This window comes from Canis lupus, chromosome 16 (assembly GCF_003254725.2).
Source record: "Canis lupus dingo isolate Sandy chromosome 16, ASM325472v2, whole genome shotgun sequence".
Classification (NCBI taxonomy): Eukaryota; Metazoa; Chordata; class Mammalia; order Carnivora; family Canidae; genus Canis; species Canis lupus.
Genome location: NC_064258.1, coordinates 4,762,203 through 4,779,467, shown reverse-complemented (window position 1 = coordinate 4,779,467; position 17,265 = coordinate 4,762,203). Strand labels below are relative to the sequence as shown.

Sequence of the window (17,265 nt, the reverse complement as noted above, 5' to 3'; positions counted from 1 at the left end):
CTATTTTATCAATCATTATTTTATGGGTTTTGGATTTTGTCTCAAAGCACGAAAGGCCTTCCCTACTAAAAGATTATAAAGGAATACTCACTTGTTTCCTTACATACATTTGTTTAGGTTATATATCTAAATATTTGATATATTTAAGATTTATCCTGGTTTATGATGTGGTTTTGGTGATACTATTTATTGAAAAACTGACCATTCCTTTACAAATTTGATATGGCAAATTTCCATATGTATATAATTTTTAGTCTAATTCTGTTTTGTTGTTTTTTTCCATACCTTTGATTGGGCAATTTGTAGATTGGTGCCATATTACTTCAAATGTTGAGACTATATCTTTATAGTCCTCATAGGTTTAGACCTCCTACTTGAATCTTTTACAAAAATACACTGACTATTCTTATTTATTTTTATAAGAATCTTAACATCTGCTTATATAGGTCTAAAGAAAGTAAATTTTTATTTGGATTAATTTTAAATGTGTAAAATAATTTATAAACAACAAATATTTATTTCATGCCAGATACTGTTCCAGTGCTGGGAATCTACAGTGGATAAAAAGAAAAAAAAACAAAACAAAACAAAAAAAAACTTCACTGCCCTTAAAGAACTTACATTTTAGTGGTGGAATATAACCAATAGGAAAATAAAATGGGTAAATAGTACAATATATTAAAAATTGCCAGTGCTATAGAAGAAACTAAAGTAGGAAATGGGGATACAGAGGACCAGAATGTATATATGTATGTATCTAAAGTTGAGTATACTTATACAAAAAACACATTTTTCCATTTATACACCCTTATTTTGTGTCCATCAGTACCTGTTAATTGAGTACTTATTATGCACAAAGCTGTGTCTAATTGATGGAGATCAGCTGGGCTTAGGGAGCTCACATATGGTGATGGTAGAGAAATAATGAAGTATAATAAGCAAATGATAACATAAATTCAAGGTGAATATATGGGAAAACAAGACAGAGAAAGATAATAAAACCAGTGTGCATGTCTGTGTGTGTGTGTGTGTGTGTGTGTGTTGATGGAAATGAGGGGGCAGTGTAGATATATCTTATGATGCAATGTTTTTAAATTAAAAGTCAAATTATCCACATTAAGAAGATTATTCACCATGACCAAGTGGGATTTATCCCCAGGATGCAAGGCTGGTTCAACACTCGTAAAGCCATCAATGTGATTTATCATATCAGCGAGAGAAAAAACAAGAACCAGATGATCCTCTCAATAGGTGCAGAGAAAGCATTTGACAAAATACAGCATTCATTCCTGACCAAAACTCTTCAGGGTGTAGGAATAGAGAGAACATTCCTCAGCATCTTAAAAGCCATCTATGAAAATCCCACAGCGAATATCATTCTCAATGGGGAAACACCGGGAGACTTTCCCCTAAGATCAGGAACAAGACAGGGATGTCCACTCTCACCACTGCTATTCAACATAGTACAAGAAGTCCTAACCTCAGCAATCGGGCAAAAAAAGAAATAAAAGGTGTTCAAATTGGCAAAGAAGAAGTCAAACTCTCCCTCTTCACAGATGACATGATACTGTACATAGAAAACCCAAAAGACTCCACCCCAAGATTGCTAGAACTCATACAGCAATTCGGCAAGTGTGGCAGGATACAAAACCAATGCCCAGAAACCAGTGGCATTTCTATACACTAACGATGAGACTGAAGAAAGAGAAATTAAGGAGTCAATCCCATTTACAATTGCACCCAAAAACATAAGATAACTAGGAATAAACCTAACCAAGGAGGTAAAGGATCTATACCCTAAAAACTACAGAACACTTCTGAAAGAAATTGAGGAAGACACAAAGAGATGGAAAAATATTCCATGCTCATGGATTGGAAGAATTAATATTGTGAAAATGTCAATGTTACCCAGGGCAATTTACACATTTAATGCAATCTCTATCAAAATACCATGGAGTTTTTTTCAGAGAGTTGGAACAAATCATCTTAAGATTTGTGTGGAATCAGAAAAGACCCCGAATAGCCAGGGGAATATTAAAAAAGAAAACCAAAGACTGCAGCATCACAATGCCAGATTTCAGGTTGTGCTACAAAGCTGTGCTCATCAAGACAGTGTGGTACTGGCACAAAAACAGACACATGGATCAATGGAACAGAATAGAGAATCCAGAAGTAGACCCTCAACTCTATGGTCAATGAATACTCGACAAAGCAGGAAAGACCATCCACTGGAAGAAAGACAGTCCCTTCAATAAATGGTGCTGGGAACATTGGACATCCACATGCAGAAGAATGAAACTGGACCATTCTCTTACACCATACACAAAGATAAACTCAAAATGGATGAAAGATCTAAATGTGAGACAAGATTCCATCAAAATCCTAGAGGAGAACACAGGCAACACCCTTTTTGAACTTGGCCACAGTAACTTCTTGCAAGATACATCCACGAAGGCAAGAGAAACAAAAGCAAAAATGAACTATTGGGACTTCATCAAGATAAAAATCTTCTGCACAGCAAAAGAAACAGTCAAGAAAACTAAAAGACAATCTACAGAATGGGAGAGGATATTTGTAAATGACCTATCAGATAAAGGGCTAGTTTCCAAGATCTATAAAGAACTTAATTCAACTCAACAGCAAAGAAACCAACAATCCAATCGTGAAATGGGCAAAAGACATGAAGAGAAATCTCACAGAGGAAGACATAGACATGGCCAACAAGCACGTGAGAAAATGCTCTGCATCACTGGCCATCACAGAAATACAAATCAAAACCACAATGAGATACCACCTCACACCAGTGAGAATGGAGAAAATTAACAAGGCAGGAAACCACAAATGTTGGAGAGGATGTGGAGAAAGGGGAACCCTCCTGCACTGTTGGTGGGAATGTGAACTGGTGCAGCCACTCTGGAAAACTGTGTGGAGGTTCCTCAAAGAATTAAAAATGGATCTGCTCTATGACCCAGCAATTGCATTGCTGGGGATTTACCCCAAAGATACAGATGCAGTGAAATGCCGAGATACCTGCACCCCATTGTTTATAGCAGCAATGTCCACAATAGCCAAACTGTGGAAGGAGCCTCGGTGTCCATCGAAAGATGAATGGATAGAGAAGATGTGGTTTATGTATACAATGGAATATTCCTCAGCCATTAGAAATGACAAATACCCACCATTTGCTTCAACGTGGTTGGAACTGGAGGGTATTATGCTGAGTGAAAGGACAAACATTATATGGTCCCATTCATTTGGGGAATATAAATAATAGTGAAAGGGAATAGAGGGGAAGGGAGAAGAAATGGGTAGGAAATATCAGAAAGGGAGACAGAACATGAAGACTCCTAACTCTGGGAAATGAACTAGGGGTGGTGGAAGGGGAGGAGGGCGGGGGTCGGGGTGAAGGGGTGACGGGCACTGAGTGGGGCACTTGACGGGATGAGAACTGGGTGTTATTCTGTATGTTGGCAAATTGAACACCAATAAAAAATAAATTTATATTAAAAAAAAGAAGATGTGGTCTCTGTATGCAATGGGATATTACTCAGCCATTAGAAATGGCAAATACCCACCATTTGCTTTGACGTGGATGGAACTGGAGGGTATTATGCTAAGTGAAGTAAGTCAATTGGAGAAGGACAAACATATGGTCTCACTCATTTGGGGAATATAAAAATTAGTGAAAATGAATAAAGGGTAAAGGAGAGAAAATGAGTGAAAATATCACTGAGGGTGGCAAAACATGAGAGACACCTAACTCTGGGAATTGAACAAGGGGTAGTGGAAGGGCAGGTGGGTGGGGGGGTTGGGGTGACTGGGTGATGGGCACTGAGGGGGGCACTTGGGATGAGCACTGGGTATTGATTATGCTATATGTTGGCAAATTGAACTCCAATAAAAAAGTCAAACTATCCATTTTCATTTCTTCAATCTTTATTTCTTTCAAAAGTGTTTTAGAATAGTCTCCATATTGGTCTTGAATATGTCATGTCCAATTTGTATGAGCATTATATATTAGAGATAGAGACAAAGGCAGAAAGACTTGCTTTATCAGATATTAAGGCATATCTTAAAGTCACAATAATTAAGTAAGGTATTTGGTACACAGATAAAATCATTTATAGGATAAAATTCAGAGCCTGGATATACATCTCTATCTGGATGACATTCTGATATAAGACAGATCAGTTGAGTTAGGATAAAATTTTCTGTAAATGTACTGGGATAGGAGATGAGTCATAGAGAAGAAAACAAAAAGTTTCTCTATGTCCAACTATCCACAAATACCAATTCAAGACAGATACAGATATCAGTATGAAAAGAAAGCCATAAAATTTCTAGAACACAATATGGAAGAAGCCATAACTTTTGATTAAGTAAAGATTTCTTAAATACTCAAGCAGTGCAAACTAAAATAGAACAGATTGAAAGCCTCAATTACACTAAAATCATTATAAAGAAAAAAGAAGTAAAATCCACATACTCAGACTATAACAGTATATTTAATTAATAAAAGCTAGAGAATCTAAAACATACAAAGAATCAATAACTTAAAAGCTAAATGACTAGAAGCATGTGCTAAAGCAAAAAAATGGAATTATAAAGAAAAGGGAATAAGAAATTCAGCTTCAGCAGTGACCACCAAATACAAATTTTACTATTTAAACTCCACAAGACGTCCAAATTTTAAAAATCTGAAAATCCTAAGTGTAGACAAAGATGAGAATCAACAGAAACTCTCGTTTGTTACTGGGATAAAAGTAAATGGGAGACCTTGGAGCACAGTTCATTATTGCTGTATAGAATTAAACATGTATACATCTATGACATGATTTATTCTTTAGTTGTGATTATTTGGCAACAACATGAAAGCCTTCCGGAAAGCTTTAAAAGTACATTGAATTCCAGGACTTCATCAAAACCACATAATTCAAGACTCTTGGAGATGATGCCTAAACATTAGTATTTCTAAAGAGCTCTTAGCATGATTTTTATGTGCGGGTAGGTCTGAGAAATCTGCTTTAAAATCTCTCATATGTAAGTAACCCAAGAGATAAGAATGAGATTGTTCACAGCAACATTAGCAGAATATTATAATATTTTAATATATCAACTTGGATGTTCATAAACCACAGGGTTAAGTCAACTGACCTCAGTCATCCTACAGGATGCTGTAAAAAATGAATAAACTCAGTCATATAGGTCAACATAGATTAATTAAAGAAAATAAACTGTTGAATGATGTAGGGTACAGTCCCCAGAAATCAGACTGACAGATGATTAGGAGATTGCTGTGGGGACGCTCTTGGGAACAATGCATGTAAGCAGTGAGGGAAGCAGGTTTGGAAAGAGAAAACTGTAATGCTGTCATAGGAGGCCTCAGCCAAGGCTGTGGAGCTTTGATTGGGATGGCCCTTCAGCACTGTCCCAACTGAAGCAAAGGGGCTGGACTTTTGTGCCCTACATCAAGCAGATTGGGCATTATCTTTATTAGGTGCTCATCTCTCTTTCAGCTGGGAACACTGTGTTCCACTGACCATCTCCATAACTTGTTGGGGGCCAGATACCCCTGTTGACACTCTGACAGTGCCACTCAATAAAATAATTATGCTTATTTTGCTTGTAATCATTGTTTAAGAGTCTCGTAATTACATAACCAAGATCTTTAATAGCATATTGTACCTTTAGCCCTTGGCTTGCAGAGAACATGATTCGAGTGCCCAAATTACTAGGACATTTCTTTCTTTTTTTTTTTAAGATTTTATTTATGAGAGAGAGAGAGAGAGAGAGAGAAAGCAGGAATAGGGACAGAAAGAGAGGGGAATCAAGTTCCCCATTGGCAGGGAGCCCGATGAGGGGCTCAATCCCAGGACTCTGAGATCATGACCTGAGCCTAAGGCAGACACTTAACTGACTGAGTCACCCAAGTACCCCCCTCACTAGGACATTTCTTATTACTGTGATGAATAGAACATCCTCTGGGTTCTCTGGTGAGGTTTGTTTGTTGTTTTTTTTTTTTTTTTAACTTTAAAATTCCCAATTCTCTGAGCCTTTTGGATCTCTTCAGCTACCATTTGCCATGGAAATTCTGGATTTCTACTTTCCTAATTTGAACCATTGCTTTTTGCAGGTGTTTCTGTGCAAATCTAGATGAATATTAACACTCTATTCCACGATCCTTGCCAGAGTGCAAATCTGTATCATGGGAGTATGCACCCATTTCAATGAACTCCAACTTTATATCCATCTCCTTTATTATAGAGCCTAAAAGATCTAGTCCCTATACACTCTCCCAGCTCCTGCTGGTTTGTGTTAGCTAGGTCTTACAGCTACTTTTGGATATAGTCCCTTTTTTCTCTTGGCAGACCCAGGCATTCCCTGTCCAGATTATGTTGTGAGTTGACCCTAGTGATTGGTTTGACAGCCAAGGAGGGAGAGAGAAGTGCATCTTGGGGGGTATATGTTGTCTTGCAGAGCAGAAGACCCCTCAATATCTCCAAACAAGAATGGAATACTTGTTTCTGACAGGAAAGACTGAGCCAGTTGCCGGTTCCAGAGTGTTCAGGAGAATCTGAGATTCCAGATATTTGAGTTCATTGACCCAGACATCCCATGCAAAGACTTTGCATCCCATCCCTTCCACATCAGAGACCTGATGTTCATATAGCAATCCCTCTGGTGTTGACTTCCATGGAGTTGTTACTCTTAGGGAATCCTCTGCCTAATTCTCAGCCTTTCTGCCCCCTCAGCTATAGGAAATCAGAGACCCTTTATACGCTGTAAAGAACTGCTTCTAGCTTTTACACTGTTTTTTATATTAGTGATTTATAACTTTTAGCCTTATGTTATCTTCCTCCAGTGCACTGATGGGCCCTAGCAACAGTTATACTAGTCCATAGGCCTTACAATTTCTATTTTCCTTATACTTGTGTAACATTTGAGTTATTGCACCCACCAGTGAATTTCCTTCCTCTAGCATTTCATCCCAGTTCTCCACTGACAAAAGTCTAACAAATGCACCACAACCACACATCAGGGGCAACCAGTGCTCCACTTACTGGAAATTATGGAGCGTGCACTGACCTACTGCAGAATCTTAGTTGGTTTCCTAAGTCCACCACTGACACCAATATTATAGATTATGTTCCATGGGAAACAGACTTTGTGTGCATGTCCATTTATTAGGGATGTCAGTAAGATTGACACCTATTAGGCTTGAGAGAAGCCATATGGGGCAGAAGTAGAAGTTGACTTGCCATGCAGTTGCAACAGACACAATAGGGACATTTGTAGCTGAGATGTGTCTTCAGATATTCTATGCAAGACAAAAAGGCCAAGCATTTGTTCTTGTGTATCAGCCAGTCATTGAATTCAGGCTGCTTCTGGGAAGGGGTATAACTTGGTATGACAGTTTCCATTACCTGAGGGCCATTTCTGGTGGGGACAAGCTAGACACTAGCAGCCATGGCTCCTGGCCACTGCTGAGTCACTTGTCAGTCCTGACACCAAGCTGGGTGGCATACCACAATGTAGTAAAAATCATGTTAAAAATGATACAGTTTGTAAAATATGAGACTTTTATTTTTTGAAATGTGATGTAAGTTAAAAATTAAATTATCATCTATTTATGCATATACATACCAATGACATGGATATTCACAAAAATCACTTTGCTAGTTAATGGGATAGAAGGAACAATTGGTTGTCTGGGAGGGCACACAGGAGGTTAAAGGAAAGGATAGAGTTTATTTCTGAAGTTGAGTGATTGACACATGGGTATCCATTTTATTTTTCTTCTTTGACATGTATGTTTAAATGTTACATACTTTTATATTTTTATATCATATTTTCTTTTTCAAAGAAGAGGATAATGGAAGTATTGTAAATGATTGCTATCTTATTTAACATTAAACCTAAAATAAGTCAAGAGAATGATGTCAGTACCAAAAGTGTTAAAAAATGGATTCATAAAACCTCAGATGAGGGAGAGAGAGAATCCTGTCCTATCTGCATGATGCACTCACTGAGGTGATCTCAGTGGAGAAGAATTCTAAATTCAGCCGTGAATATCTTATCTAGAGCAAGAAACACTATATGGAAATTAGTGCTTCCTTCAAAGACTCTTAAAAATTTTTGTTATTTGGGAAAGTTTCAACCATGATATGTGGAGGTAGAATCAGGATCAATAGGAAAAGCAGAAATATAAGAGAGTTGGTCTTTCAATAGGAAGAAATTTTAAACCAAATACCCAAGATAGAATTTATTCATCGTGTATGTTTTCTGTTACTAGAAATGGGTGAAAATAAGCTGGCCCACTACATGGTCTGAATGTTATGGAGGTCATTTAAGAGTCAGAGGAGATACTCATTCCTTCATTAATTCAATAGGTATTTACTGAGCATCTGTGCAATGAATACCAGGCACCGTGTCAAATGCTGATAAATGCGAAATACATGGCTCCTGTCTTATTGTTCTCAAACTCTAGTTTTCATACTTTTAATGTCCTAAACATCTTTATTAAAATGAAACATAGACAGAACCACAATATAACAGAGATAAGGGGTTTGCAACCAATTCTAATGTGTGCGTTTTTCCCCCATCCCTACAAGAAATTCTCCAATACCAGCTGGGTGTCCCACAGTTCAATTCAAATTCTGCAACTCTCTACTGGGAAATAGCATCAGATCCCACAGGTGGAGGGCTCAGTGCCCCAAGACTGCCCTCCACTTTAAATAATAATTGCAAGTTTAGGTGCTTACCTGTGCTTCCGACTGACTGGCTGTCTATTAGAGGTTTCCACAACATCCTCCTTGGCTTTGATTAATTTGCTAGAGCACTTCACAGAACTCAGGACATGAGTTGACTCACTGGATTACTGATTTATTACAAAGGATATGAATCAACAGCCAGATGAATAGATATATAGGGCAGAGGTTCCAAGCAGAGGAACTTTTGTCCTTGTGGAGTTTGGAAGAGGTCTGATATCCTACTGGAAGCCCTCTGAACCCTGTCCATTTTGTGTTTTTATAGAGGCTTCATTACATAGACAGAATTGATTAAATCATTAGCCATTGGTGATTGGTTCAACCTCCAGCCCTTCTCTCCTCCCCAGAAATCAGCAGTTGGATTGAAAGTTCCAACCAAAGGTCTAATTATAGGGTTGGCTCCCCTGACAACCAGCCCCCACCATTCTGTGCTTTTCAAAAGTTACTTCATTAACATAAAACCTGTTATGGAAGAAAGGGGCTTGTTAAGAATAATAAGATATCCATTTCACCTTTATGATTCCCTAATGATTTTAGGACTGGATTCAAAAGATCAAATATTATAACAAAAGATGTTCCCATTGCTCTTATCAAGGGTTTTGAGAGCTATGAGCCAGGAACTGTAGATGAAAACCAGATGTATATTTCTTATAAATCACAATGTCATGAGAGATAAATGTAAAACTATCTTGATTGACGTGGAGTCGGTGATCCAAGCATGATTCCTCAAATTAGGACTTCACAAATCTCTGTTTGAACTAAAACACTAGATACCATTTAAGATTTTTTTCTAGATGATGCAAAAGTTGTTATATAGCTGTGACATGCTCATTCCCAGAAAGTTTCATTACTTTTGAGTTGAATACCCATTGAGTTGAAATCCATGAGGATATCAAAATATATTTTCCATTTTGTTTAACTTCCTATGAAATGAAATATTTATACTCTTTGGTTGTAATTAATAAAAAATTTAAACAGATTAATGATAAATTTTTTCATTGGTCCTTTTACAAGTTGCATGATACATCTAAATTATTTTGACTAGTTGATTATTAAAAATTTGAAGATGATTTATTTGGAAATGGCAGTTTTAGCAATAAATATTTATTCTATATAGAGAAGAAATCTGTGCACATATCTTCCATTGTATTTGATAAAACATTTTGATACAGGTATAGAATAGATTGCATATAAATTTAACACTCTAATTAACATCTTTGTTGTATACTTGTTTATTTAACCATAACAAAAAAGTCACTCCTTATCATAATGTATGGATATTCTTATGTCATTTTCCTTGTTTTCCTCTACATCAGAGGAAACTTGGGATAATCTTTACATCTTGAAGCTTCAGGCCATAGGTAGAAAAGCATAGTTGTTTGAATGAATAACAGGAGCAACCAAGAGTCACCATGGAAACATGAGTGAATATTTCTATATAGACTCTAAGACTCCCAACTTGTATTTATGGTGGTATTGATTTATGATAATACTAATATTTATTGTTTTTGTCATATATAACAAAAATTAGATGTAAACCATGATAAAGTTGGCACCACAAATATGTCCAAAATATGACCTACAGTGTATGTATCCATCCAGTTGGCTAGCCATCTAACCATGCATGCAGTCAACACGTGTTTAGTAATTTCTGCTTTTACTAGGCACTATCCTACATCTTACAGATATCATAGTAAACAAGAGATAAAGCCTGTAAGCCCTGAAAACTTTGATATCCATAAGAATAATTTTAAAGTAAAATAAAATCAAACAACTCAATTATATGGTTTCCAATGGGGCTAAAAGCTCAGAATTAATGTAATTTTGGGTATGCTACATGTGCAGTGTTAAGCCATTTTATCTTTCTCTTTCTTCCTAGCACCTCCAGATTTATTAATCCTAATTACCTATTTAAATACCTACCTACTTTTCAAAACCAGGGCTATTTGTGGCAAATACCTTTTTTCTTTTTCTGTTTCACACATGGCCCTAATGTTATATGTTAATATTTCTTCCCCTTATTTTCTAAGATGGTTTTTCTTTTTTGGTCCATTTTCCACAAAAATATGTAAGCTTATTTGTTTGAGATAGGAAGGGGTGTGGAGATCCTGGGGTTAATGAAGAGAAATACTTACCCCCAAGGCTGAATATAATGACAGCCCTTGGATAAACAATAAATAATGTTAAGAATTAGAACTGACAGCAGTCATTATTACTATGTGTAGAGTGCAACTTTACATAGATATTAATGGAATATGCACAGATTAAGGTGAATAATCTAGGATGCTTTCAATAGAAATTTGTAATATCTTATAATTTATTTATATTATTTTATATATTATTAGAATATTACATTTACATTATCATCCTTATTTTAAAAGCTGAAGAACTGAAACTCAGGAAGATTATCTAATTTGCCAGAGGCAACGCTGCTAAAAGTTGGAAGAGTTAGTACCCAAACTTATAACTACAAATCCTGATCTTTCTTTTTTTTTTTTTTTTTTTTAATGGTAATCTTCCTCGTTTGAGGTCACAGAATGAAGACTTTATTTATTTATTTATTTATTTATTTATTTATTTATTTATTTGACAGAGGGAGAGCACAAGCAGGGGAGGAGCAGAGGGAGAGGGACTGGCAAATTCTTGGCTGAGCAGGGAGCCAGACACAGGGCTAGATCCGTGGTCCTTGAAATGGAGACCCGAGCCAAAGTCAGAAGGTTAATGGACTAGCCACCCAGGTGCCCCAAAAGACAATCTTTTCTTATACATTATCCCTTCCATCTATATTCTCTGCCTAGATTCTGAAACCCTCATTGGTATACATTCAAAATGAGGTATGTGTGGGAAATATCAGAAAGGGAGATAGAACATAAAGACTCCTAACTCTGGGAAATGAACTAGGGGTGGTAGAAGGGGAGGAGGGCGGGGGGTGGGGGTGAATGGGTGACGGGCACTGAGGGGGACACTTGACGGGATGAGCACTGGGTGTTATTCTGTATGTTGGTAAATTGAACACCAATAAAAAATAAATTTATTAAAAAAAAAGAACTACTGTTCAGTGACCAGCTTAAATCCTATAGGTGGTATTGGTAAGTGTAGGGCATTTTATTCTAAGCTATTTTTATATACCAGGAATCATGTTTTACTTCCATATTTTGCAAGGGCTCTTTATAGTAATCTGAATTTGGATGACTGAAAGAATGCATGAGTTTTCTTAATAAGTCAGATAGTGTGACAATCAAAAAGAAATAAAATAATTTAGAGGCTGTCAAAAAGTTACCTTTCATTTATAGCTAGTGTATGCTCAGCAAATTAGATGGTGACAAGCATTTCTTTTGTCTTTCCTTAGCCATAAAAAAATAAACCCATAAAGGAAACTTCTACTGGGATTCAACCTTTCAGTACCCATCACTAAATAAAGTGGAGTAAGCTCAGAAGGAAATAAAGAAGAAGAAATAGTTAATTATTTATAATGATGCATATTTTCACCTCACTAATTTCTGAAAGCCTAGTAATAGTGAAATATGGGAGTATTCTCTCTCTTACACACATACAGATGCACACAAAAACACATAAGAGACATGCAAATAAATAATGCCTTGCTATTGTATAAGCCACTAACATATACACCAAAGGCATAAACTCTTGAGTTTTAGAGGTTTACCTTTGGGACATACGGCTTTATGTCAACGATGAAATTTAAGAATGTTCTAACTCTACAAGGGTTACTTTTAAAATAGGGTTAACATTTGGGCAGATCACAAACTTTCCTCCAACATCATGCATTGAACTTCCAAGGGAAATAACTATTTAAGTAATTCCCAACAACATCATTTACTGGTACACTATAATTCTTCTATATTACTGAAGACAAATCATTTCCAGCCGTGTCTAATAAGAGAGTTACCCATCCATAATAGTTACAAAGTCTATTGATATCTTGCCATTTTATCTTCATTATTTAGAAATATACCCTCCACTAACTGAGCAAGGCCACCCCTGACCACAAAGGTTAACTTGTTTTTCTTAGAATAGAGTTAATGCAACCTATGAACTCATGATTCATATTTGTTAAGGAGAGAGATTGAGAGAGGCTGGCCAGTGACCAACTGTAATAAGACACAACTTACCATCAAGCCCACAGTTCACAGCTCGCTTTTGGAGGTAGTAAGGTAATTTTAATACTGATGATGTTATTACGGGAGGAAATATTTTCCTGACCTCCTTATTTCACAGGAGCTGATAGAATTGTTAGATGGATTCTCAAGCTGTAAGAAGTAGTCTTAGAAATAACTTTTCAGAATCCTTAGAGGGGGATCCCTGGGTGGCGCAGCGGTTTGGCGCCTGCCTTTGGCCCAGGGCACGATCCTGGAGACCCGGGATCGAATCCCACATCGGGCTCCTGGTGCATGGAGCCTGCTTCTCCCTCTGCTTGTGTCTCTGCCTCTCTCTCTCTCTCTCTGTGACTATCATGAATAAATAAATAAAATCTTAAAAAAAAAAAAAAAAAAGAATCCTTAGAGAGTTGATAAACTCTAAAACATATCAAGTCATATACATTATTATAATAACTATGAGCATTTAATATACCATATATGCCTGGAAGACAGTCCTTATATCATTTCAAAGCCTCTCTATGCATTTACTGATTGTGTGATTTTTGTATTATTCATTTGCATCTCCCTGTCTTTTTTGCTATTTCTGAAAATGAAGGCCACCTTTATAGGTAAGGATTTACCAACATTAGGAAAAGATGCTAAAATTTCCAGGGGTGGCTCAGTCAGTTGAGTGACTGACTTTTGATTTTGGCTCAGGTCATTATCTCGGGGTTAAAACCCCACTTCACCCGCCTCCACCACTACCACTCCTTGTTCAGCTTAAGTTTGCTTGGGATTCTCCCTCTGCCCCTCCCCTGCCCTTGCACATGCACACACATACTCTCTCTCTCAAATAAATAAATAGATCTTAAAAAAAAAAAAAAAGAAGATACTGAAAGTCCTAAGGAAGCTGTCACTGTCTCACCCCTTTTTAAAGTAAGAAATGCTGGTGTTACTGGAATGGATGTATAGATTGATAATGAAGCTACTTTAAGGGACTAAATAATTTACATATACAATTTATAAAGTCTTGTAAAGAATTTAACCATGTTACCTTATAATTACATGTCTTAGCTTGATTCATTCTGAGTAAGTAAGGTTATTAGCTTTTCTTTAAAACGTTACTTTAATTCCATGGACATTTGCTTTGGTAATAACAAATGGAGAATTCGGAAGCACACACTCCTAATGCTGGTAATTGCTTGTTCTCTTCATGACTGAACTTTGTATTCTTGAATTTTTAATCTGGTATTCCAGGATTTTTTTTTTTGACATTTGAAATTATGAGTGTCAAGAAAAAATGACCTATGTGACCATAAGTATAAACTGTAAAATCCTTAAATTTATTTTAAACGATCATATTTTGGACTGTAAGTCTGACTCCGCATCCAGCAGTCCAGGAGAGTTGACTGTGGCCTGTAAGCATCACTGGTGTGGCAGTCACCTCCTTATCAGAAGTGAGGCATGCTGGAAACACAGCTCCAGGTCAATTGTCAGAATATACAGAAATCAATGCTGGTATCCCAAGGAAGAAAAAAATACTCTTTTTTTGAAACTACTAAGTTTCAATGCATATACTTGACAGCATATTGCATAGATCAGAATCTTTATCACTACTGTTGTTTTACTTCAACTATCAAGTACCTGAATATAAGATATTTGCAACTACTCATCAAGCAGGCTTCCTGTCACCAATCTCCCATAGTACAAATAACTGCCAATTCTTTTGGGCAGGAGAACTCATGGCAGAAGAGCTTTGTTATTAATATTATTTGTGAAACTACAAATTTCAATAACCATGAGGATCATTCTTCATGAAAATATTAGGACAACGATAAACATTAAGATATATCTTTCTATCCATAAAACCATGATTTTTTTTGTTTTTCTTCAAAAATTATGAATTTTGTAATTAAGACATAGGCCAAGCCACTCAAATGTACTTAGATAACAGGTGATGTTTGATTGACCTTAATAGTTAATTATTCCCACAAAATACCTTCTTGTGAGAGAACTTTCTACATATGTCTGGTGTATATCTATATGTACGGTGTAGAACAGAGGACTGTTTTCATATTCACCCTTGTATAGGAAAATTTAATCAATAGGACTTGAGATATTAAGATTTTGTTTTTGAAAAGTAAGGAAAATAAATACTGGGAAACACATGAAAATAGTAGTTCTGGTAAAACATTCTTCAACACCATTAGGTCTTTGGCTTATATGACCAAGATATTTCTTATTAAATCTAAAATTCACGTATGAGGTTTTATAAAATACTTTCCAAACTTCAAAAATTATCAAACTCATTTAAGTCTTTTTCTTTCTGTAGCTTCAACATGAATATTTTTCATTTTATTGTGAGGAAAACTAGTGTTAAAAATTTCCATTTCTTTGAGATAAATTCAAAGATAAAAGATTTTGCTGTAATCTCTTAAAGGTTGTCTGATTCAGCATAATAGGTTACACTAAAATAGAAACCTATTTTCATTGCTTAACGTTTACATATGTATATGTCTTATCTTCTCAATAAGGTTAAACTTCAGGAGAATGGGGCCTATGACTTACCTTAATGCATCTGCGGTAAGTCAGTTAGGGACCAAGTAGCAGAGGTTAATGGTTGTGTTAGAAGCTGCTGATGCCCTTCCCAGGTCCTGTTGAGTGCGAGGAGGCACCCACTCTCAGCTGCTGAGGTGTCTGCTGCTGAGGGCACTCTGCTGTACCCATCTCTGGAGGGTGGTCTTGGGCATTGGGAGATGCCTTGCCTGATGATCCCTGAGAGGTCAAGCATCACACCCTGGGGATGTACTAGTTTACCCTCCCTGTGTCAGGCAGTACAACAGTGGTGCAAGCCATGCTCCAGAGCTTCCTGTGGGACCACACTGATCTTCATTTCTCCTAAACCCACATCCTTTTCCTAGCTTCTTCCCCCGGCTATCCTGTTTTTCTCATTCGCTTATCAATTTCTTTTGAGAGTAAATCGGAGTCATTATTAACTCTGTATTCCCTACTATAAATGTGAGTAATTTTTGAAAACATTTTAAAAAATGAAAGCAGGGGTATGAGGATATGAAGCATCTAGAACAGAAGCATGGGTTTAAGGTGGACAAAGGTTGAAATCAGTATATAGGCTTTTTAGCTTTTCTGAAGTTAATGCTATTTTTCATTTGCTCATCTGTGTAACCCTCTTTTCTCTTACTGTGTAATAATAATAATTAAGACATAAATAGAGCGTACTTATGCTTATTATTCCCAGTGGTGGCCACATAAATAATTTTGGAGTTTTTCTGTTGGTTAGAACCTAGGATAGTAAAATGTCCATTATTTTCCTGAGAGTGCAATTCTCTGATATTTCCCAGAAGATGCTGTGTGAGCAGGCTGTAGTTGTCTGGAATTGGCAGATTGTATATTTAGAGGAGGCCACTTTGGAAGCTACATTAACTCCTTCAGGCCTTTAGGGTAGTACTTAGTATAATGTAGGGCCAGTCTTGGCCAGTTCCAAACTGGTGAATTACTCTAAATGATACACTGGAGCCTTGCATGAGTTAACATAACTTCCAAACATGTGACCTCAATGAGCAAGCAGCTCACGCCTAGGAAGATCCGGGCACAGTGCATGCAGGTGATAGGATCCAGGGTGGGACAGCGTTGGGTAGCTCTTTTTAAGCCCTGAGTGTTTGGGGCAGGCTTCATTTCCAGGCTACTCCTTCCTTTGCACCACGGAGGTTAATTGTAGTGAATGATAATCCCAGAGTCTGAGGGGATTAATGGTGTCTCCATTTGCTTAGAAATAGATGAGACACTGGCATAGTCTGTATCTGTGATCTCAAAAAAGAGATTAGTTATTTCCAGTCTTGAAACAAAATCCAGTGTATCCTGAATCTTAATGCATAGCATTTGTATTAACTTGCTAGGGCTGCCATAACAAAGTACTACAAGCTGAGTGGCTTAAATAACAGATATTTATTGTCTCACAATTCCAGAGGCCTGCTCTTTGAGATCAAGATGTCAGCAGGGTTAATTCCTTCTGAGAGATGTGAGGAAAATCTATCCCATGCCTCTCTCCTCACTTCCACCCTTTTGCTGACAATCTGGTGTTCCCATGGCGTAGGAAAGCATCACCTTTACTCTTGCCTTCATGGTTGCGTGGTATTCTTTCAGTGCCTATCTATCTCCACATTTCCTATTTTTTATGATGCAGGCATAATATTAGAGCCTTCCCTAATTATTTCATTTTAACTTGATGACCTTTGTACAGACCTATCTATAAATAAGGCACATTCCGAGGTATTGGGGTTAGTACATACCACATACAAATTTTGGGAGGGCCTAATTCAATCCATAATATAATTATTAGAACATGCTTTTTTGTTGGGGGATGTTATAATTTGAAGTCACAA

General features: G+C 36.8%; 1 long non-coding RNA gene across 1 annotated transcript in view; it reads right to left on the bottom strand.

Moving 5' to 3' along the window:
- The window catches only part of LOC125752664 (uncharacterized), a 69,290-nt gene extending 60,258 nt beyond the window's left edge, over positions 1-9,032 (bottom strand). Inside the window, exon 1 of the long non-coding RNA XR_007402720.1 lies at positions 8,763-9,032. This is a non-coding gene — a long non-coding RNA (uncharacterized LOC125752664). The remainder of the gene's footprint in view (positions 1-8,762) is intronic.
- Between the last annotated feature and the right edge of the window lie 8,233 nt (positions 9,033-17,265).